Source organism: Pan paniscus, chromosome 16 (genome assembly GCF_029289425.2).
Source record: "Pan paniscus chromosome 16, NHGRI_mPanPan1-v2.0_pri, whole genome shotgun sequence".
NCBI lineage: Eukaryota > Metazoa > Chordata > Mammalia > Primates > Hominidae > Pan > Pan paniscus.
Window position 1 is genome coordinate 91530087 of NC_073265.2, and position 8649 is coordinate 91538735.

Genomic DNA, 8649 nt, shown 5'->3' on the forward strand with positions numbered 1-8649 from the left:
GAAATCTGAGTCACAAGATCTTAAAAGTCTATGTCACAGAATAGCCCTCTTTGTCTGTCTCGTATACATCATTAGTTATTACTCCTCCAGGGAGAGGGTGGTGAATATTGATTTTACTGATACAGCAATTTGACATCAAATGCACTTTCTTTGTGATTTCCACAGGTAAACACAGGTACCAATCTACCAGACTATTTCACCATCCCTTAAATTAGCAAGCTCATGTGGCAGCTTAGTTACTGTCACATGTAACTGCAGCAGTAGTGGCCAAAAGAATGTCATTTGTTTTTCATGAGGTGCTCAGGTAATATTTGACTTTCATGGTTATATACTTTTTCATAGAGGCTATTAAAGTAATACTATTAATTAGAAATTTCTCATTTTTTTCCTCTTTAGGTAACGTGAAAGTGAACCTATCAAATGAATAGGGACAACCAGTCTGTGGTGTCTGAATTCGTGTTTCTGGGACTCTCAAATTCTTGGGAGATTCAGATTTTTCTTTTTTGCTTTTCTTGTCTTTTCTATGTGTCCGGTGTGATGGCAAACCTCATTGTAGTGGTCACCGTAACCTCTGACCCTTACTTGCACTCCCCCTTGTATATTTTGCTGGCCAACCTCTCTGTCATTGATCTCACATTTTGCTCCATTGCGGCACCCAAGATGATTTGTGATATTTTCAGGAAACAGAAAGTCATTTCCTTTGGGGGCTGTGTAGCTCAGATCTTCTTTAGCCATGCTGTTGGGGGCACTGAGATGGTGCTGCTCATAGCCATGGCCTTTGACAGATATGTTGCCATATGTAAGCCCCTTCACTACCTGACCATCATGCATCCAAGAATGTGCATTTTGATTCTAGTGGCTTCCTGGGCCATTGGTCTCATTCACTCATTGGTCCAATTGGCTTTTGTAGTACACTTGCCCTTCTGTGGCCCTAATGTGTTGGACAGCTTTTACTGTGACATACCTCAGCTCATCAAACTTGCTTGCACAAATACCTACAAACTGCAGTTCATGGTTACTGCTAATAGTGGGTTCATTTCCTTGAGTGCTTTCTTCTTGCTCATCCTCTCTTACATCTTCATTCTGGCCACTCTTCAGAAACACTCCTCAGGAGGCCCATCCAAGGCTGTCTCTACTCTGTCAGCTCATATTACTGTTGTGGTTTTATTCTTTGGTCCACTGATTTCTTTCTATGTATAGCCCTCTCCTCCAACACATCTGAATAAATTTCTAGCCATATTTGATGCCATTTTCACTCCTTTTCTGAATCCAGTCATCTACACATTCAGGAACAGGGAAATGAAGATTGTGATAAGGAGAGTGTTCGGTCAATTTATGGGTTTTAGAAAAACTACTTAAGTGGCTTTATTAAAACACAGAATTTCCAAGTGACTATTGAAAGTCCACATTAGGCAGTCCTCATAACAATGAGAACACTTGGACACAGGAAGGGGAACATCACACACTGAGGCCTGTCATGGGGTCGGGGGAGGGATAGCATTAGGAGATATACCCAATGTTAAATGACGAGTTAATGGGTGCAGCACACCCACATGGCAAATGTGTACATATGTAACAAAGCTGCATGTTGTGCACATGTACCCTAGAACTTAAAGTATTTTTCATACATATATATATATATATATATATATGAAGAGACTTTATACTGTGCATCACTTTGAGTTCTCACAGACCTTCATTGCCCATATAGAGGGTCTATTTTGTTCCCACTGAAGAATGAATGACATTTGTCCTCAAAGAGAAAGAGACTTTATATGTAATGTATAGAAATCAAAGATTATATTCATTCTTATTTTTTAGTTCCCAAAGAATCATGTCATTAATAATATTCACATGGATTAAATAATGGTGTAAATAAGTTTGTTTCTCAGAATAACTGTATTGCTGTTTTCAAGCTGTCCTGCCCTCTAATTGGAATATTTGTTAACATCATGCTTTATTATCTGTGTACATCTCATATCTCCATTTTTATTTGTTCTGCCTTGTTATCTCAGTCTTTTGGTTATTTGTTCCGCCTTGTTATCTCAGTTTTTTGGTTATGAGTAAACAGTAGTAAACATCTTTAGGATTTGTGGTCATGTACACATTTTAATCCACAGAGCTTGCTTTTGTGTTTTGTTCCATATGTTGAAGAATGTTTTTTACTTTATTTTCAGTCAAGTAGATCAGGCAAACTTTTCTGTAAAGGGCCAGATTAGAAATGGTTTTTGCTCTGTGGGCTATGTGGCCTCTGTTGTAACCACTTAATTCTGTTGTAAGATGGAAATAGCCATAAACAACACATAAATGAACAGGCATGGCCAAGTTCCAATAAAACTTTACAAAAACAAGAGGCAGGCCAGATTTGACCCAATGGCTATAGTTTGCCAACTCCAGAAGTAAATTTTGTCCAATATACAGATTTGCCTATTTCCTCAAATATCACAGTGTTTGTCTTATAACAAGAGTATAAAATGAAAGACAATATAGTACAGAACAAAATTTGTGGTTAAAATATATAAATTCTCATCTCAATAACATCAACTCACTTACTGTGTAATCTTACTTAAATCATTTAACACTTCCAAAATTCAAAGGTGGCAAATAGAACTCACAGGTTTATGATGATGATTAAATCAGATATTTGAAAAGGCTTTATCAATTTAAAAGCTAGCCTGGTTTTCTTTCGTGGACTATAACCATTTGCTTGCAGACTATCAACTTACAAATAAAATCCATTTTATCTTCTAATTTATCCATCACATATTAAAGTTACCTTCCATATTATATTCTTTCTGTCCTATACACTCACAAAAATATCTTGTGATGTATCTCCATGATCTTGTCTTTTCATTGCATTCTGGTGTGTACTTTCATTGCTTTGTGTCACCTGTAGAACTGAAGATTTAATAGTTTACTACTTTCTTCTTTAGGTCATTGGTTTAAAAAAGGCTAACATTTACAGAGTACGTACTATATGTTAGGCCCTCATAATTAACTCATTTAATCCTCACAGTAGTCCTTGATATTTTTGATACATGTATACAATGTGTAATGATCAAATCAGAGTAATTTGGATATTCATCACCTCGAATATTTATCTTTTCTTTGTGTTGGGAACATTATAATTTTTCTCTGCTAGCTATTTTAGAATATATAATAAATTATTGTTCCCTATGATTTCTCCATTGTACAATTGAATACTAGAATTTATTATGTCTATCTACATATCCCCAGTTCAATAACTATAATTTCTCTGCTGTGCAATCAAATACTAGAACTTCTTCCTTCGAACGCTATATCCCTAATTCAATAACAAGTAAACTGAAGCTCAGCATGGTCTAGGAACTTTGTTACATTAACACAGCAAGTGAGTGTTGCAGCCTGGATCCAAAAATCAGGCCTGGTCGACCTCAAAGTCCAGATTATTGACCTTTCTACCATAATGTATGGAGGTAAGTTTGTGAATTTATTCAAAAATCAGGCCTGGTCAACCTCAAAGTCCAAATTATTAACCTTTCTACCATAATGTATGGAGCTAAGTTTGTGAATTTTCATAGTTTTAGGATTTGAAGATAAAAGAGGTGAAAATTTGGAAATGGTTTCTGGACTTTTGAATTTTGGCAAACAGCTATGTGATAAGTCCGCCCTGCAGACCCACAACTTTTGTAAATAACTCTACTGTGACCTTCAGTAGCAGAAGCTGCTCCTGGGGTGGTAGAACACAAGGAAAACACACACTAGTAAAAATTTCATGTGCCTTCTTTGTTCTGTACATGTGTTTGTCTTGATTAGTATATGGTAGGATCCTCAAATCATAACAAGTATACTTTTTCCAGTGAATTGCATGTGTATATTATTGTATAGTATAAAAGGCAATATTTCCATTTATTATCATCTGTGCTTTTCAAAGAAACTCTGTGAGTCCAATAGGGCAGATAATAGAAGCTACTGCCCTTTCTCTCCCCCTTTAAATGCAACCCAATGTCAAAGTCCGTAGCATCCCCAAACGAGTGTATTAAAGGTGAGAAATTCCCAAAGTCAAAGTCAGTAGCATCCTTGAATGAGTGTATTAAAGGTGATAAATTTATTTTATTTATGTTCTTTTTAACCTGTGTTCTCAGAAACAGAGACTACTGTATTTCATCCTACCTTAGTCTTGCTTAGCAGTTTCTCTTCTCCTTTGAGGCTCTTTTATTTTTAAATCATTGTTCATATCTTCTAATTTCCCCTTTCTCCCATTCTTCCCATATTTTTAATCTTTTTTTAACTTTATCTCTGTTCTACTTTTTCTGTTTTTCAAATTGATCCATAGACTTTAGAAAAATGAGTTGAATGCTGGCTGTAGGCTGTCTTATCCCCAGCAAGAAACATGTTGTAAAGTCTTAGTACCTTCCCACTGGAAGATCATTAGTCATGGCTACTATGTTTTTAAATGAGAATTGTTTTAATTATGCATTTTAAAATTATTGGAAAACATGAGGGAGAGGAATGAACCATAAGTAATAAAGATTATTGACTTGAAGTTAAGACCTTACTATGATCTGGGATTTTTAGTCTTACTTGTCAATCAAGAACTATCCACTTTCTATTTGTTTGTGGGTATCTAATATGGTTATATACACAGAAGTAATGATAATTGATATGAAAAGGTCTCCTCCTGTTATATCAATTTAGGTATTTTTCACACATTGTATACCTCATTCTTCTCCTATTCAATTTTCACTAATTCCTAAAGGGTCAGGTCAATGTCCTTGGCATAACCTCCTCCACCTGTTCTTAATGGCAATTGTATCTTCTGCCCTCCAATATCTATAACACTTTTTTCTTTAAAACTCTTTGAATGTTTATCCTAATACTCATTTGATATATATTGTATACCACATATGATTGTTTGTTATATGTACAATACATGTTTTTTCAACTTTTTTTGGTTCTTTCCATTTACAGGAATTGGAGAAAGAACTAATCAGTGTGAAGGAGAATTGTCAGTAAAATTACAAGAAAAGATTGAGATCATAATTGACCTTTGAGGATAATAAAATTTAAAGACCAAAAGGATGGACTTCACAGAAACATGACCTTAGGTTGTTTTTGCAGTTGTAGTAACTGGTTATATGACCAACAAAATATGAAGAATGGGTAAACAAATTCTGATAGTAATGATCAGTCACTTCGCAAACATAAAGTTACTATTTACTACTGTATTGTACAGGTTCAATAATCTTTGTGTACACATTTTATGTATTTATTGTCAGGCTGCTATATAATTCAGTATTTATAATAGTTACTATGTATAGCAATCTATGGTTAGTTTTGGTCTTAACCAGGAAAAATCACTCTTTTGAGTTTTGCTGTTTTTACTAGATTATTTTTACTGGATGATTGCTCATATTATTTGATTATTATTGCAATTTGTCTTTCTGGAATAGGAAGCAAGAGGCCTGGATTCTGGTTCCTATTCTATCAATTGTGTGAATTTTGGAAACTCAGTTTACTTTTGTGGGCCTCATGTTTTTCATCTGAATGATGACCAACTTGGATAAAATGGTCTTTATATAATTCCGTAGGCATTTCCCTTCCCAAGGGCTTGAGTCTTTTTCAACAATTATAGAGTTTTCCGGTCCCTCTTCCCAGTGCCTCAGCACCTTGCTATTCATGTTCATCTGATCAGTTGTTTGCACGCTGACTTACATTACCCTGATGGGCAGTACCTGTGGCTGTTTCTGCTCCCTCACCCAGTCCATAGGCTTCTGGTTATAAAAAGTGTGCATCTTGAGACTGTGGACAGTTAGCTCCAGAGGTGGCAGTATAATCACTTCGCATAGAAGAGGATAGAGAGAGACTCATGCCAGTGGTGGTGAGCAAGTATTAGAGATATGATGTGTGCCTCTGTGAGTTTTGGGGTCTAAGATAAATTATGGCACTAGGAAGATGGTCCTTTGTGTCAGAAGAACTGGAGTTGTTGGTGCAAAAAAGTATGATGTCAGCATAGCAGTTTTATTTGTACCTCAGCAACTTCTAAAATAATCTCTATTAAGTGTTTTCAGGAACTACGTTCTACTATAGGAAAATGATTGAGGTGAGTATCCACCTGGACACAGAGAAATATAACACTGTTTTCTGCTCACCCTCCACTTCACATATAAATACAACATGTGTTAAAGGACTAAATTTCTAGTGTCACAGTTTGTACTTTATAGTTTGAAGTCAATAAGAAAGCTCATATACCTTCCTAAAAGTCACTTGTTAATGTTTGATATTAATCTAATTTTATCATAAATTAAAAGTATAAAACTACAAATTTCTTAAAGATAAAATATCCAAATGGATTCAGTCAAATTAAGCATGATAATATCAAATATCAGAATAGGTTACCATGCAGGAGGTACTGAGTACTTAAAAGGGTGGGGAATGCAATGAACATAAAAGCTGGTACCAAGGGGAGGAAGAGACAGCGATGAATTAAAACATTATCTTAACTAATCCAAGTGCTGGTCTTCAATACTTTCATGTGTATAGACAAAGAGAAACTGCGGAGATTTCTCACAACCTCTGTGTCCATTTTATGCATGTATCTTAGCAGAAACACTGGTGAAATCCCTCCAAAACATATTTATTAGGCATGGAAAAAGCCCTACATGACAGGTGGCATAGGCTCCTTATGAAATCGTTGCAGGATGGGAAGCCATTTAGGGCTTCGTAATTGTGAAAGATTGTATAGAAACCGAGGCACTTAAATAGCAGTGAGCATGACAAAATGTGGTAGATAATGGTGGTGATTCTATTTCTTGTGAAAGTCCACTTACTCTGTTCTGCTACAGTTGTGGGCTTTCCGATTTCACATACCCCAGTCTCTATATTCTGTCTCAATCCACAGCCTACCTCAACTAAGTCCGTCCCAGGCACCTCTTACTGCAGTGATAATCCATCTGTTAATCATGTTTTCCTCTTATGTCTACTTTCTGTCAGAGAATTGTGGGTGCAAACTGGGAAGGGAAGGAAATTATAAGAATATGTATTAATACAAATGGAATATGTTGGAAATGAGGAATAGTCAATATCACAGGTCATTTAAACACCTGATGAATTTCATGGATAGTCAGGAATCTTGTTCTTACCTAACCTGTTAATTTTAGATCAGATATTACACTGAAAGTATTGATGATGGGTTTAAATCAGGTTGCAGCTCACATGTTGTGATAATATTATGTTGATTTTTTGTTGTTTTTATATGTGAGGAAATGAATAACTATTTATTCATAGTGACAACATTGCAATATTAATGATATTAGTACATATTATTATCTTCATAATCACAATTTCCTCCCCATTTTCTTAGTTCTCATAATTTTAGCCACAGCCCAGTTGGCTGGACCAATGGATGGAGAGAATCACTCAGTGGTATCTGAGTTTGTGTTTCTGGGACTCATTCATGGGAGATCCAGCTCTTCCTCCTAGTGTTTTCCTCTGTGCTCTATGTGGCAAGCATTACTGGAAACATCCTCATTGTGTTTTCTGTGACCACTGACCCTCACTTACACTCCCCCATGTACTTTCTACTGGCCAGTCTCTCCTTCATTGACTTAGAAGCCTGCTCTGTCACTTCTCCCAAGATGATTTATGACCTGTTCAGAAAGCGCAAAGTCATCTCCATTGGAGGCTGCATGGCTCAGATCTTCTTCATCCACGTCATTGGCGGTGTGGAGATGGTGCTGCTCATAGCCATGGCCTTTGACAGATATGTGGCCCTATGTAAGCCCCTCCACCACCTGACCATTATGAGCCCAAGAATGTGCATTTCATTTCTGGCTGTTGCCTGGACCCCTGGTGTCAGTCACTCCCTGTTCCAACTGGCATTTCTTGTTAATTTACCCTTCTGTGGCCCTAATGTATTGGACAGCTTCTACTGTGACCTTCCTCGGCTTCTCAGACTAGTCTGTACCGACACCTACAGATTGCAGTTCATGGTCACTGTTAACAGTGGGTTTATCTGTGTGGGTACTTTCTTCATACTTCTAATCTCCTACGTCTTCATCCTGTTTACTGTTTGGAAACATTCCTCAGGTGGTTCATCCAAGGCCCTTTCCACTCTTTCAGCTCACAGCACAGTGGTCCTTTTGTTCTTTGGTCCACCCATGTTTGTGTATACACGGCCACACCCTAATTCACAGATGGACAAGTTTCTGGCTATTTTTGATGCAGTTCTCAATCCTTTTCTGAATCCAGTTGTCTATACATTCAGGAATAAGGAGATGAAGGCAGCAATAAAGAGAGTATGCAAACAGCTAGTGATTTACAAGAAGATCTCATAAATGATACAATAAGCCCTTCTCACTAAACATGATATGGCTTTATGTTTCTTTCTTTGATATTTTAGATTCAGGAACTATGAGACATTACGTGTTGATTTGAATGTTATTAGACCTGTAACATAATTCTTATCTGATGAATATATGATGAATATATTCCTTGTTCAAAATGAGTCATAAATTCAACACATCTCTACATCTATATTATGCCCATTTAATTTCTTTCAGCAATGTTTTGTAGTTTTTGGTGAACAGGTACTTTATGCATATGTACTTTATATTTATCTCTAAGTTTTATATTTCTGATGCCCTTTTAAGTGACATTTTTATTTCAATT

At 36.4% G+C, this 8649-nt stretch overlaps 2 pseudogenes; both read left to right on the top strand.

Annotated features, from left to right (window-relative positions):
• Positions 1-287: 287 nt before the first annotated feature.
• On the top strand, positions 288-1359 carry LOC100993954 (olfactory receptor 4F15-like; annotated as a pseudogene).
• Positions 1360-7380: 6021 nt separating this feature from the next.
• On the top strand, positions 7381-8315 carry LOC117975958 (olfactory receptor 4F3/4F16/4F29-like; annotated as a pseudogene).
• Positions 8316-8649: the final 334 nt, after the last annotated feature.